This window comes from Dermacentor andersoni, chromosome 7 (assembly GCF_023375885.2).
Source record: "Dermacentor andersoni chromosome 7, qqDerAnde1_hic_scaffold, whole genome shotgun sequence".
Classification (NCBI taxonomy): domain Eukaryota; kingdom Metazoa; phylum Arthropoda; class Arachnida; order Ixodida; family Ixodidae; genus Dermacentor; species Dermacentor andersoni.
This window is the reverse complement of record NC_092820.1, coordinates 175,958,755-175,972,186: the sequence shown is the minus strand read 5'-3', so window position 1 is coordinate 175,972,186 and position 13,432 is coordinate 175,958,755. Positions and strand designations below refer to the sequence as shown.

Below are 13,432 nucleotides of genomic sequence, written 5' to 3'. Positions count from 1 at the left end.
TCCTAGTAAAGCGGGGCAGAAATAGGGAAATTTTGTCGTGTGTGTAAAAGTAAATTGTGATGTTTTTCCCCAAATGCACTAAGTAATATTTTGTGATCTAATTTTTAATTGTGCATTTTCAGCAATTCTTACTATCTCATGAGAATAAACGTTTGTCATGTGTACTGACATTAAATAGTGCATTTTCCTGCATTCAGTGCATGAATAAGCTAGCCAGTAAAAATTCACGAATATAGGGAAAATAAGTATGCAAAAGTAAATGTTTTAGGCATTTTTTTCCTTTTTAGTGCCTTGTAGACCATTGCAAAATTTCGTAAGCAGGGAAATTCCCACATAGCTAACACAACCTAACCAAGGTGGTCGTGTTCCAGCTAGTCGCATTGTTAAACCTGAGACGCGTTTTCAAAGATGGTGCGCAGGAGGGAAGGCAGCAGAAATAATGCCAACAGTGCGCATGCTTACACCTTAATTTCCGATTCTAACCTGACGACCGCCATCACGCACGTGATTAGGTCAAACTAGGTGTGCGGAGAGCGCACTTGCGGAATTTCGCATATCGCCCATTGGCTTCACTTCAAAAATGTTATAAAAGCTATTATAGCAGTTTCATTTGCCTGCTGCACTGTTTTGTCAGACTGAAATAATGGTACTCACTTTGTGCAGTTCGTTTGGTTGTATTTCATAATCCATGACGTGTTTGTCGCCGCCTTGTACTGCCGCATCCATTCTTCAGCAGATGCTGGATCTGCGATGTTCATTCGCAGGACTCTCGTGTCTGATGTCGACGCAGCAATGTCCTCCGCGCACTCTGTGTTGCCGAAATTGTGCCAAGCAGCTGATCTGGACACCGAAAAGTTATCAGTGCAGTCCATATCGCACGCTATTTCCTCGGCTCCAACGTCGCCAGAAAAGTTATCAGTGCAGTCCATATCGCACGCGATTTCCTCGGCTCCAACGTCGCCAGATAGTTCGCACGACATTGTGCACACCTTTCCTGCACCAATCTCGAAAATATCTTTACAGAAAACTCCAAAATGTTTCGGGGCCTTGAGGTTCGCTGGAACAACTCGGGAGTCAGGACTTGACAGGTGAATGAAAAGCGCCGGTTGCGCGCGCGTATATATACCCGCGCTAGCGTGTGACGTAAGCGTCAATTCACGGCCGCTCAATATAACGCACTTGGTGCGGCCCGTCGCGTCGGCCGAGAGAGGCGTGACGCGCCTAGTTCCCATCGCCACCGCCGCAGCGCCACTGCTCCGGGACAGTTGCGGGGGGGAGAGCTGTGCTCCGCCCGCCGCGGCCGCGCGGTCAGCGCTTGATTTGTTCCGATAAAGAACTGTGTAGCGGTGTTTCACAAAATATGAATGGTAATGTCAACTGGCGATTTGCTACTGATAGCAGTACGTCAGCATCGCTGCAGTTGTCAGCGACAGTTTGTGTCGGAAGTCACCTATGTTAGGTGCGCTTCTTCGAGCGTTCAACACACACGAAGCCGGTTATCCGCTATATTAACTTGTTGCATATAATTAGTTGGTTAGCATAAAAATGCTCGTTTTACCAAGTCCGAACTCTGATCAGTCTGGTCCGCAATTAGAGCCGATGATTAATGCTGTTTTACGTTTCTGGACATGCAGAAATGTACTGTATTATAGTTCAGCTGGTTCACGCGGGAAATATTTTGCAAATGGGCAGTACTAGCCTACATCAATGGTCGCAAAGAAAACAGTAAAGCCAGAAGTCAGTAGGTTGCGTCCAGTTTTTCTTTTCATTTAATAGTTCATGTACACAGAATCTGAAAGCGTTACAAGCGCAGAACTTTCCTTGGGAGAGGTTTATGTGTAAGCAAAATTTTTTCCCATTGTCGAATTCAGGCTGCTAGCCCAGTTCGTCAACAATGGTCTTATGAGCTTGCTCAAAAATACTCTGCAGAGGTCCTCAGCGTGGTTGCGATCCTCTTTTTCACAAGTCAGCGCCGGACATGTGTGCGTGCGTGCGTGTGTGTGTGTGTGTGTGTGTGTGTGTGTGTGTGTGTGTGTGTGTGTGTGTGTGTGTGTGTGTGTGTGTGTGTGTGTGTGAATTAGTCGCTTGAACAAAGGACCAAAGAATGCACGCCTAATCCAATTTATTAAACTTGTAAAACAACTGTACCTTTTCCTCACATGCACGTGCAACGTAGCCGGCCAGGTATGCAATTGGTGCTAACTCTATATCACCTGCTAGCTCACTCCACATAGTGATGAATTCAAGCTCACTCGAGAGCTCACTGGCTGCAGAAGAGATGACAGCTGGCAAGACAAGTTTCACCATCCTGAATGGGAAGTTTAACGGCTGTTTTCGCCAAACATGGCGAAACCATGTTTTTCAACCATGCTGCCCGCCGTTGAGGATCGCACGGAAGTTCATGATATCGGATCGTCGGATCTTTCCTTGCGTTGGTGCTGCACAGCGCCACACAGCAGTTGCGCGGCATGGTACCGTCTGTGCTAACGTCTGTTCACACCGTGCACGATCACACACGTGCGCAGATCCAGTAGGGCAGTCGTATATCATAAAGAAACCCGCTGCCACGCGTGAGACCTACTGACTCTGCGGCAATGGAAAGCAATGGAAACACGCGGCTGAGAAAGCGCATCGCTTGCCGTGCACTTCATTTGTTTCGGTCTTGGCAGTATTATCTAAAAAAAAACGCAATAGTTTCGGTTTTGGTTCGCGGATGTTTTAAAGTTTGGGTTACGTTTTCGCCGCACGTTGCGGTTGCGGGTGAGTAGCTTGTTGATAGTGCCACTTGTTGATGTGGCACGTTGTTGACGGTGCCAAGTCGGGCTTATCTGTACTGGACTTATTGGCACCTCTTCGCTACGTACTTTCCACTTACCTGTGCTGTGGAGGTTTTGTGGCTTACAGGCGTGTGACAGAAATGGGCAACACGCAGCACACTCGGATTAGTAAGAGAAGCGGCTCAGTTTTGCTAAACGGTGGTAAACGTTTGTACCACACACCACTGCTACCCGCACGCTGGATTTGATAGCCATTTGCTATCGCCACCGCAGGAAAAAAGCTGGGCGCAACGCGATGAGCAGCTATCATTTTGGAAAGATTAAGGTAGGCTCCCACCATGTCTGCGAAGAAGCAGTTTAGTCTTTTGAAAAGCGCGGAACGCGAAAAATAAAACAATAAACGGCATTACATGTGATTGAAGCGCGAGAACGTTACGGTTTCGGTTTCGGCGCAAAAAACGCCAAATGCCACTTGCCCTCTCCACGCATACGTTGCCGTTACGGCGTTCGGATGTTTAACATGATGTGGCCGCTACGTCAGTTACGTGAATGCCATAAGCAAGGCTTTTGCAGTAGCTTAGTACAGCACGAACATTTATAGATCTAATCTGAAATTGTTGGTATAGCACACGGTTTACAAACTTTGATAGGGTTCTCACTTCCCGTTACTTTCGATTCCTGTCACCAGGGGCCTCTCTGTGAAGTGTTTCAAACATGGCGTCCCCCAGTAGCACCAGCACTCCGCGCGACTCGCATAACAATTCACCGTGGTTTTTGTTCCAGGAAAGGTAAATGAAGTTTTTTTGCGATGACTGCTTATATTGCTGTAGCATTTAGGAGTCCCGTGATGTTTCTGTTGGCGTGCATCACATTTGACTAAGCGTCTCTCGTACGAGCGCCCTTGTTTGAGAGTTGAATCATAGGCTAATGCTAGCAACTTACTTTATCGCTCTCTTTTTCTTTTCTTGTTGTCATTATGTAACATGGTGTTGAGAGCAATGTACCAAGAGGAACACGACGGAAAAGGTTACGTGTTATCCCCGAGCGCAGGGAAGAAAGAGTGTCTTTTCGCCTGCTGCGGCTCTTGACTTTGATGTAAGGCAAAATCGAGAAGAGAAGACAGGCAAACTGTAAGCATCAGTTGAAAAAAAAGAAGAAAATGAAGAATTCCACTAGGAAGTGAGAAATAACGGCGTAGGCGTGTTCAGATGAGGACACACTTGGGGGAGTGCCGACTATTCTTTCTCAGCGAAAAATTTTGTATGAAGTGGGCATGTGGTCTAGTGCCTCTATAGAAAAGAATCAATCAACCTTTGTGTTAAGAAACTCAGCGCGAATTTGGAGAAAGTCTAATCGTGGAGAAGAGCATTCTTGCGACTTTCAGATTTTGCAAACTTGAAGACCAATCACTTCAAAAATAAAACTTTGTACACTGCCAAACATATTTCTCGTAATATTAAACTATTGGAACTACTGGCCCAAAAAAACTTCGATTTATGCCACCCACAATCTTTTTTTCTTTAAGTTGCCGTACTTTTCTTGTTCAGCAAGCGCCTCTCATTGACCCTGAGATCAGCGGCCATGTGGGGCTATTTTAGACAGGGCAGCGAAGCAGAAAATTTCCAGACAAATCTTCGAAGAAGTTTTTTGCAAATTAACGTAAAAAATTAGCAGCTACACTGCGTATTTGTTTTGTAAGAAAATGGCGAAGTCACCAAAATTTTACAGTACACCCTCACAGGAGTCATAAATCTAGTGCTGCAAGAACATTCAGCATTATTTTAGGCAGAAAGATTGGTCCTATATTTTAGAGCCCTATGATGTGTGTAGTTGTAATAATAACATCAAAGTTACATTCACATTGCATTCCGAACTCGCTGTTTTTCTGTTACTAAAGAATAGTGACCTAAATTGTGCAGTTCTTGCCTCTTCCGACTCACGAAATGACAAACGGGTTTTCGGGGCTCTGGTATCCACATTTTACTTGCGGTACGTTAAGGTAGCAAGCATGGGAGAGCGGGCACAGCGAGCTGTTTAATACCCGTGACATAAGCACCCACAAACTTCTTTTAACATTGCCGTCTTTATCTCGAGGGAGATGCACTTGGTGGCTCACAGTCACCCTTCCGCTAAGGGAACTTAATGGAGCTTTTGGTCAAAGGGGATTGGCGACACCGCAAGACGGCTAAATGGAGCACTCTCGTGCCCATACTGGTTGTTGTAAAATTGAGATTGTTTGCATTAAACTTTATTGTTGTGTGTGTTTAGAACGTTAGTATTGAATTAAATAAAAGCTCAAGCACAGTTCAGCAGCAGTTGTACTTGCTGCTGCACAATACCCTTGACCTAGGCCGCTTGGCACAGTGTTTTTCTCGTCTTTCAGGGTGTTTGCATGAACCCGACAGAATCAGGTTGAGCCAGCTTGTCGGGCTGGAATATACCGTATTTGTTCGAATCTAGGCCGATAGTTTTTTTCAAATAATCATATTCCAAACCTAGGGTCGGCTTAGATTCGAGGATTTTAAAAAAAACGTGCCAGTTTTTCATTGAAACTGCTAAATATGGTGCATAGCTAGTGCCATCTAGAAAAGTCAGTATCGCAGCCGCTACTAGCCGTGCCAGTAGCCAACCGTACACAAGCGAGGTCGCCATTTTGACCTGTGTCGTGTCGGCCGTGGTGTTATCACGATGGCACCAAGCCGGAGATGCCACTACAGTGTCGCTTTAAAGCGAAAAAGTTGTGATAGCCGCAGAGGCATCGTCGAACCTTCAAGCCGGGCAGCACTTCAGCGTCGACAAGAAAAACGTCCGTCGTTGAAAGGGACAACAGCAGCTTTTTGCGTGCGCCGCAACAAGGATGGTATTTAGCGGACCAAAGAAAGGCCGTCGCCACGAAGTGGAGACAGTTTTGGCCGACTTTGTTCGGACGCAGAGTGCAGCTGCCCTTCCAGTGACAACAGAAGTGCTCCAAGCGAAAGCTAGGGAACTTTCGAGGGAGCAAGGCCTAACGCGAAATGATTTCAAAGCCAGCCGGGGCTGGCTTCAGAAATTCATGAAGTGCTTCGGCTTCAGCCTCCGACGTCGCACTTCAATCACCCAGAAGCTGCCAAGCGATTTCGAAGAAAAGCTGATAGCTTTTCAGCACTACGTGCTGCGAAAGAGAGAAGCAGCAGGCTACAACCTTGGGCAAATTGACAACGCCGACCAGACGGCTGTGTATTTTGATATGCCAGTGGCGTACACCGTGAATGAAAAGGGTGCCAAGGAGGTGAAGGTGCACTCTGTGGGCTACGGGAAGCAGCGCGCAACTGTGATGCTGCGCTGCAGAGCTGATGGACATAAACTCCCTCCTTATATGATATTTAAAAGGAAGACACTGCCTGCTCGAGAAACTTTCCCAAGAAATGTCATGCTCGCTGTCATACCGGGCGGCATGATGGGCCAGTTGCAGCCACTTGATGTCTGCATCAACAAACCTTTCAAGGATCGTCTGCGGAAATATTACACGGACTGGTTGACTGATGAAGACCACATGCTAACGGCAACGGGTCGCATCAAACTTGCATCACAATCGCAGCTTGCGGGCTGGGTAGCTGCAGCATGGGACGACATCCCAGGTACTTTGATCGTGTGCTGCATTTTAGAAAGTGCAGCATATCTAATGTGCTTGACGGTACCGAAGATAGTGCACTGTTTGAAGGTGACAGTGACAAGGAACATAGCGACGAGTCTAGCAGCGATGATGACGTTGAATGAGCTCTGCACGTTCAGATTCAATAAATGCTGTTTGCATTTTGTGAACGCTGTCCTCACTTTTCTTGTTCGGCCTACATTCGAGGTAATATATATTTTTTTTTTGTTGGCTTTGGACTTTAGGGACTCTGCCTAGATTTGAGTAAATACAGTACCTGTCAAGTTCACGTAAACATTAGCCGGTTGGACTGAACAAGCGTTGAGTTGGGCTGCCCAACTTGTTTGCAGCGTGTATGCACACGTAGAAGGGTCGGGCCCGCCAGTGCCAAGACTTGTGCGGGAACACTGTGATGTCGCGATTTAGGTGCCAGCAGCGGGAATAGCATCAGGATGAGGCCAAAACAAGCACTGTGCAGCCCAACCTCATCGTAGCAATAAGACCCACGGAATAGAGCTGTTGCAGACAGAAACGAACCAGAAGCTCAGTTAGGACGCGTTGGTGCCTCAGCTCGACACCGTGTGCCATCGTTGTCTGGACTTGTCAGAAGCGAGTTCATGTAAGCGCGGTCACGTGGGGCTCAGTCAGCCCAATTTTTTACTGCCCACTTGCGTTGGGTAAATGTAAATGCAGCCTTTGTCGTGCTAGTCATGCAGGGGTAGACAAAATAAGAAAGCTCACAAGGTGACCATTACATGAAATGTTGCGTTTTAGTACAGTTTGCAGCAGTTTGGGTTGCAGAACGCAGAGCCTACCCACTAGACCGCAAAGGAAAATGTCGATAAGCACAGGGTGGCTAGTGTGGCTGTCAGCACTGCTGTTTAGCGAGCGCATTTTGTTTTTTAACGAGGTGTATCTTTCATGCATCAAATATATTGAATAATATTTTTGTCGAAGGAGCGTTCATTGTAATAGCTACAAGCATAATTAACAGTTAGTTACATTCTTGTACTGAATGCACCTCTCGCGGCTTCTTTTATAGGCCGTGACACAATCACAAGTTCCTTGAGGTCGAACTCTCTTATCGTAAAGAAGTTTGTGGGTGCCTGTATGACACAAGCATAAGGCTAGTCTGGGTAAAGTACTACTGCCACTGCTCTCTAATTAAGCTTGATATCTGAAATTCATCCCATTTACATGACCAGTGTATATGCGTAGTGGGAAGTGACGCAACTGCAGTGGAGGAGTCAGCTGGGTGTGTTTAGATAAGGACAGATTGTAGAAGCAGTTCCAAATATTTATTTTAGGCACGAAAACCATCCCACAGAATAGGACAGAGGCTACTTTGTCACAGAAGAAATCTCAACTGTAAAAAAGTGCGAAAATCGCATTATCAGGCCGCAAAATTTTGCAACTGGAAGAGCGCATGGTATAGAGAGTAGTTTTCTACACATTAAACATTTCACTATAATTCTATTGAATTAAGGTGAATTCAGTACGTGAAAGAACATTACGTTGTGCGACCTGACCAAGGAAATTCCTTATATGTTGTGCAGTGTACATGCACAGATTGAAAAAAGAATGTTCGGTTTGCATTAGTACTTACTTCTCTGAATGGTTACTTACTGGGCACAAATAACGCAAATAATTACGTTCCGAAGTTGTAAACCTAAAGCTGCGGTTCTTCCACTTTCGTATAACTTCATCAGACACAGACCTCTCAACCCAAGCTTTGAATGATAAACCCGCCGTGGTTGCTCAGTGGCTATGGTGTTGGGCTGCTGAGCATGAGGTCGCGGGATCTAATCCCGGCCATGGTGGCCGCATTTCGATGGGGGCGAAATGCGAAAACGCCCATTTAGGTGCACGTTAAAGAACCCCAGGTGGTCAAAATTTCCGGAGTCCTCCACTACGGCGTGCCTCATAATCAGAAAGTGGTTTTGACACGTAAAAACCCATAATTTATTTTTTTTAATGATAAATTAGTCAATCTCTATTAGCCTCGTCATAGCTTCGAAACGGCCCTTTATCACAATAATGATTCTGGCTGCCTGTGCATGATTGCCACCAACTCCAGCTACTGTGAAATTTGTTTTCTTGGAAACAAAATTGGAATAAGTATGCTGTTGACCTTGATAACTACCCCCATCGTTGAACAGTGAAGTGAGTACCTTAGTATATATGTTGCATATTTTTATCAATAACAAAACATAGCAACATAATTTTGCTGGAAACTGATCACAAGAGATGAACGTCAAGTAATTTTACAGAAATCGGATATTATTTTTATTTTCTGAAGACAAAAATAGGTGATATTCTGACTTATGATTTTTTTTTTACATTTACCATCCAGTTCCTAGCGATAAAGAAAATGGTAAATACACTCTTTTGTAAGTAATGTAGCACATTACGAATAGAGCAAAAGATTTTCCATACGTAAGCAGTTCTAGGCGTACCTAACCAGGAAACCCATCCATCCGTCATGTAAGATGAATCGCTATAAAGAAATGAATGTGTAAAACAAAATAAATTCGAAAAGAAAAACGTTAGCAATATTGAATTTTGAACCTAACACCCCACACTCCAAAACTGAGTTTCTTATGCACTGGGCTAAATACCCACGCTTGCTGAATATAGCTGAACCATATGAATGTTGTACCGGCAGTACAAAACAAATGTCAAGAACAGTTTCTGTGAAGGCTTTGTTGAAAGATTTGATGATGGTGGAATAAAAGCCATCTCTAGGACCACACGTAGAGCCACCTTGGAGCGTTGTGCATATCATGAAAACTCAGACTTTGGGAAAATGTAATGCCAAACACGCCACATCCCCAATGCATTTCAGTGGTCACGGGATGCGCCTTGCATTGAGGGTTCCCTTCACCGACCGAAATGCCACTGATCTCCAAGGGCTCGTGTGCTTCGCATCTCGCAGCACAGATACACAAGGAGTCAATGAATTGATATAAGGAGTGATGAGGGGTAGTATTGGTCTTGTCACGGTTGCTACTGGTTCAGTGTGGGTGGATGAAGTGCTAAAAAGGGTTTATAATGATCAGAGCAATACTAGTAAGGTTGATAGTAGTTGATAGCAGTTGGATTGTGTCCCCATAAGGACAGATAAGTGTTAATAAGGACCCAATCAATTGCGATAAGATTGATAATGACTTATAAGGGTTGATAAGCATTTATACTGACCGGCCGGATCAAGTTTGATAAGATTGATAGTGGTACTGGGTTGCATGGAGATGAGCAAGTGGCACAATGATTATGCATACTTGGACAACACCTGTGGAGTTCCTGCATGAATTCTTTGAAGTTTAAGCCATCATTTCAACATGCCAAATAAGCCACCAATTTTTTCTTGTATGTGAAAGTGGAAAGTTAGCATTTTTGTTCATGCCGTGCCACGATTAAACTCAACTTACCTTAATTCTGTGAGAGAGGTTGTATAGATGACTTTTCAATGTGTACAAAACTGTATTCTCTATACCACTCGCTTTTTAAGTTAGAACATTCTGAAACATGGATGTGACATTTTTGCACTTCATCTTATTCAAGATTTTTTCTGTGTGAAACGAAGACGTATGTGGGGAAAGTAGTCTCGGTTACAATGTGTGGATAGGTTTTTCTGCCTAATACATATATGTTAACAAAAAAAATATTCTGGGCCTCATTTGTAACTGTCATTAACTGATCACACACACATTACTCCTCTACAACTGCGGTGTCGTTGCGATTTCCCACTGGCTGGTGCACCGGTCATATAAACGAAGCATTTTAGAGAGTAGTGCCAGTAGTAGTTTCCCAGACCAGCCTTCACCAGCTTGCTTTGCGCTCTCTTGTGTGCTTGCTACCTTAACATAGGGTAGGTGAAATATTGATACAGGAGCCCTGAAAACTAAGGGTGTGCAAATATTCAAAAATATGGAATATTTTTAGTCATACTCGACTCGACAATAGGTACTCGATAATTTTTGAATATTCTATTGGATAGGAATATTTGAAATAAATTGAATATATTTCTTTCGGTGCAGGAGTAAACACGCTTCATAACGTTTGGTTTTAACCAATATAAGCAAGTGCGTGATTTTGTGCTGAATTTCGCGATTTTATGCAGCTGGCACAATTTCATTTGTAAAACATGCTTAGCTGCTGGACTTCTAAGCTGTGCAGGGAAGCTAACCTCTCTCTGGCAATGGACACGGATTTGTAAACAGCGAGGGTGCACTCTATTGCAGGTTGCAATCCTGAGCTTATTGCTTGTCAGCAAATTCGATGAGTTTCGGCAGGTACAGGGTCAAATGCCCCTGAGTTTCCAGGAAATTCATGCAGTATAACAGGGCACAGGTTGGTGAGAACAGACAACCAGTGGAAATTATTCAATTTTCAAGAGATAACAATCTTTTAGTATACCTTACTAGTTTATTTTTGTACCAATGACAATGTAATTGCAGTGTTCCAACATGTTAAACCAACTTGCTAATAAATCCATGTGCATATCATTTGATATTCGATTGTAAGTAATCATATTCAAACATTTTTATATTTGCACACCCCCTACTGAAAACTCAAGCTCATGTCATTTCGTGGCTTAGAAGAGGCAAGAAAGGTGCGATATTAGTCGCTTTTCCTTACTAACAGAAAAACAGCGAGCTTGGAATACAATATGAATGTAATTTCGATTTTGTTATTCTACATACGAGGAAAATTCCAAATGAAAGTTCTCCTATTTTTGGCGGACATAGAGAAACTGTTAATACAGTGTTGGCCACACTGTTGTGAGTGGCGCTTCCTCCACTCTCAAATAAGCCTGTGTGCGCTTTGCTCGGATGCTCAGTCTTGGTTTGGCAGCCATTGAAAATGAAGCTCCCGTTGAACGCTACTGCCAAGTGTGAAGTTCGCGCAGTTATTAAATTTTTTAATGCAAAAGGCGTTAAGCAGGTTGAAATTCATAGGTAATTGATGGAAGTGTATGACCACTTGTGCATGGATGTCAAGAACGTTTGCAAGTGGTGTAGAGAGTTTACAGCCGGCTGTACTGAAATTCACGACAAAGAAAGGAGCGGTAGGGCGTCAGTTTCCAAAGAGACAGTCGCGAAGATTGAGGTCATGCGTGAAGATCGCAGGGTCACTCTGGGTACTCTCTGCATTTTGGTTCCGGAGGCTTCCCAAAGCACCATCCACAGGATTTTAATGGAAACGTTGCAATATCAGAAGGTGTGTGCAAGATGGGTACCATGGCATTCCACTTTACACCTGAGACAAAACAGTCCCACGAGTTACGGCATCCCTCTTTGCCCCAGCCACAAAAATTCTAACACAGTCTGCCAATAAAGTCATGGCAACTGTGTTTTGGGACTGGAAAAGGGTACTGTTGGTCAACTTTCTGCCTGCTGAGACAGCAATAAACACTGACAGATATTGTGAAACAACAAAAAAACTCTCAAGGGCAATTCAGAACCGGAGAAGAGACATAAGGACCTCCCAAAGTCGGTCCTTATCTGAACGCACCCTATATGTAAAGACGTCTTGAACAAGTACAAGTGTTTCTAACTATCTCTTGTTAAATTAGTGCTCATGTAGCCAATCTGGGAGCGAAGAAGATTCCAGCATCTTATTTATTTTCTATATTTTGAACTTCACGGAGTCAAAATGCTTCAGTTCTTCCAGCCTGTAGAGCTCCGAAGAGCAATGTTTCGCTGTTCAACATTGCTTTTCTCATTGGCGCTGCCAGGCATGGTTGTTCGACACTATCATGTCCGTAACTTGATGACATCGTGGGTGCAAAATGAACAAGTAAGGTGGCAACCTGTGCTTTGGTACAATCACAGTGGGTTTTGTGACGGTGAAAGCTTATATTTCTATTGTTCTGATTCAGAAGAATAATCATTTCCGATACACTACTGTATGCGGCCTCTGTGAAGCTTTGTAGAAAAGATGGCCACATTGACAGTGAGCATGTATCGGATGAATTCTGTATGGCTCGGTTGAATATTGTCACTGTTAACCAAAGAGGTGACAACTATGCAGAATCCTTTTCGTATCTCCGAAAATATTCGACCAATCTGAAAAATTATTTCTGGCAAGCCTTTGGGAAGGGCAATGCGCTCGCTGCAATGCATATTTCAGTTTTCATAGAAAGTGTTTCCGGGCCCCTCAAGCTTTTTGTGGATACTCATGTACCATAAAACTAGTAATTACGAGGGCCACTTTTCTCGGAGTGTATCACTTAGCAAAGGGGAGGTTGTGAGCAGTGACAAATGTCAAGACAATGAAAGCTGTTCTAATGACCGTGACGAGGACAAAAGTACCCTTAGACTGTGTAAATAATTCTTCGAGGGGAAAAATGGGAAAATTAAGCCATTTCGTTTCAGTGCCTAAGCAAAGCAATTTTCAGGTGCAAGGTGGGCTAGTTGGTTTCTTGGCTGACCTGTGCAACGTGTCACATTTTTATCTTGCAGGCTAGACCACCTGTCCAGTCAGCTTGTTCGGCGAGTGGCTGGGTACGTAGCTGGCTGAAAATGCTGCCTGTGCACATAGTTGAGAGCACAAGCAAGGCAGCAGTACATGCATTATAAATTGTTAAGATATAAGGTTACAGACTTGCAAATCACTGATCACCTTGGTTCAATGAGTAATTACAGTTGGTATTACTGTGAAGCTGAACCAATTTTGCAGCCAAGTCTGACAAATTGAAAAAATTTAAAAGGTGAAATCTTCAACATGCACTTACATTAGTCTATTTTTTCTCTTCTCTGAGCAATATGCTAGTGTGAGCCTTTCAACTATAATACTATTAGTAGTTGCTTCTCACTGGTGTTGAGCAATTTTATTTTTGGTGTGGAAGACTAAGCCTTTTTCTTTTGGTTGCATTGTGTATTGCAGTTTTTACCATGTCACCCAAGAAGTAGAGTAATTACTGTTTAAGAATAGACATACTGAGATGCATATATACATTGTTGAATGTAATTTCTGGTTGTGCAATAAAAATGCATCTTTTTCATAAAAGAATGGCTGTCCT

General features: G+C 43.8%; 1 long non-coding RNA gene across 4 annotated transcripts in view; it reads left to right on the top strand.

Annotated features, from left to right (window-relative positions):
* The window catches only part of LOC129384096 (uncharacterized), a 32,924-nt gene extending 19,502 nt beyond the window's left edge, over positions 1-13,422 (top strand). For 2 of the 4 annotated variants that reach the window (XR_011895879.1, XR_011895877.1), the window contains 2 exons: positions 3,466-3,565; positions 12,873-13,422. This is a non-coding gene — a long non-coding RNA (uncharacterized lncRNA). Of the gene's footprint in view, positions 1-1,023; positions 1,089-3,465; positions 3,566-12,872 lie in introns of all 4 variants that reach the window. The other 2 variants (XR_011895878.1, XR_011895876.1) reach the window with 2 other exon arrangements.
* The last annotated feature ends 10 nt before the right edge of the window (positions 13,423-13,432 follow it).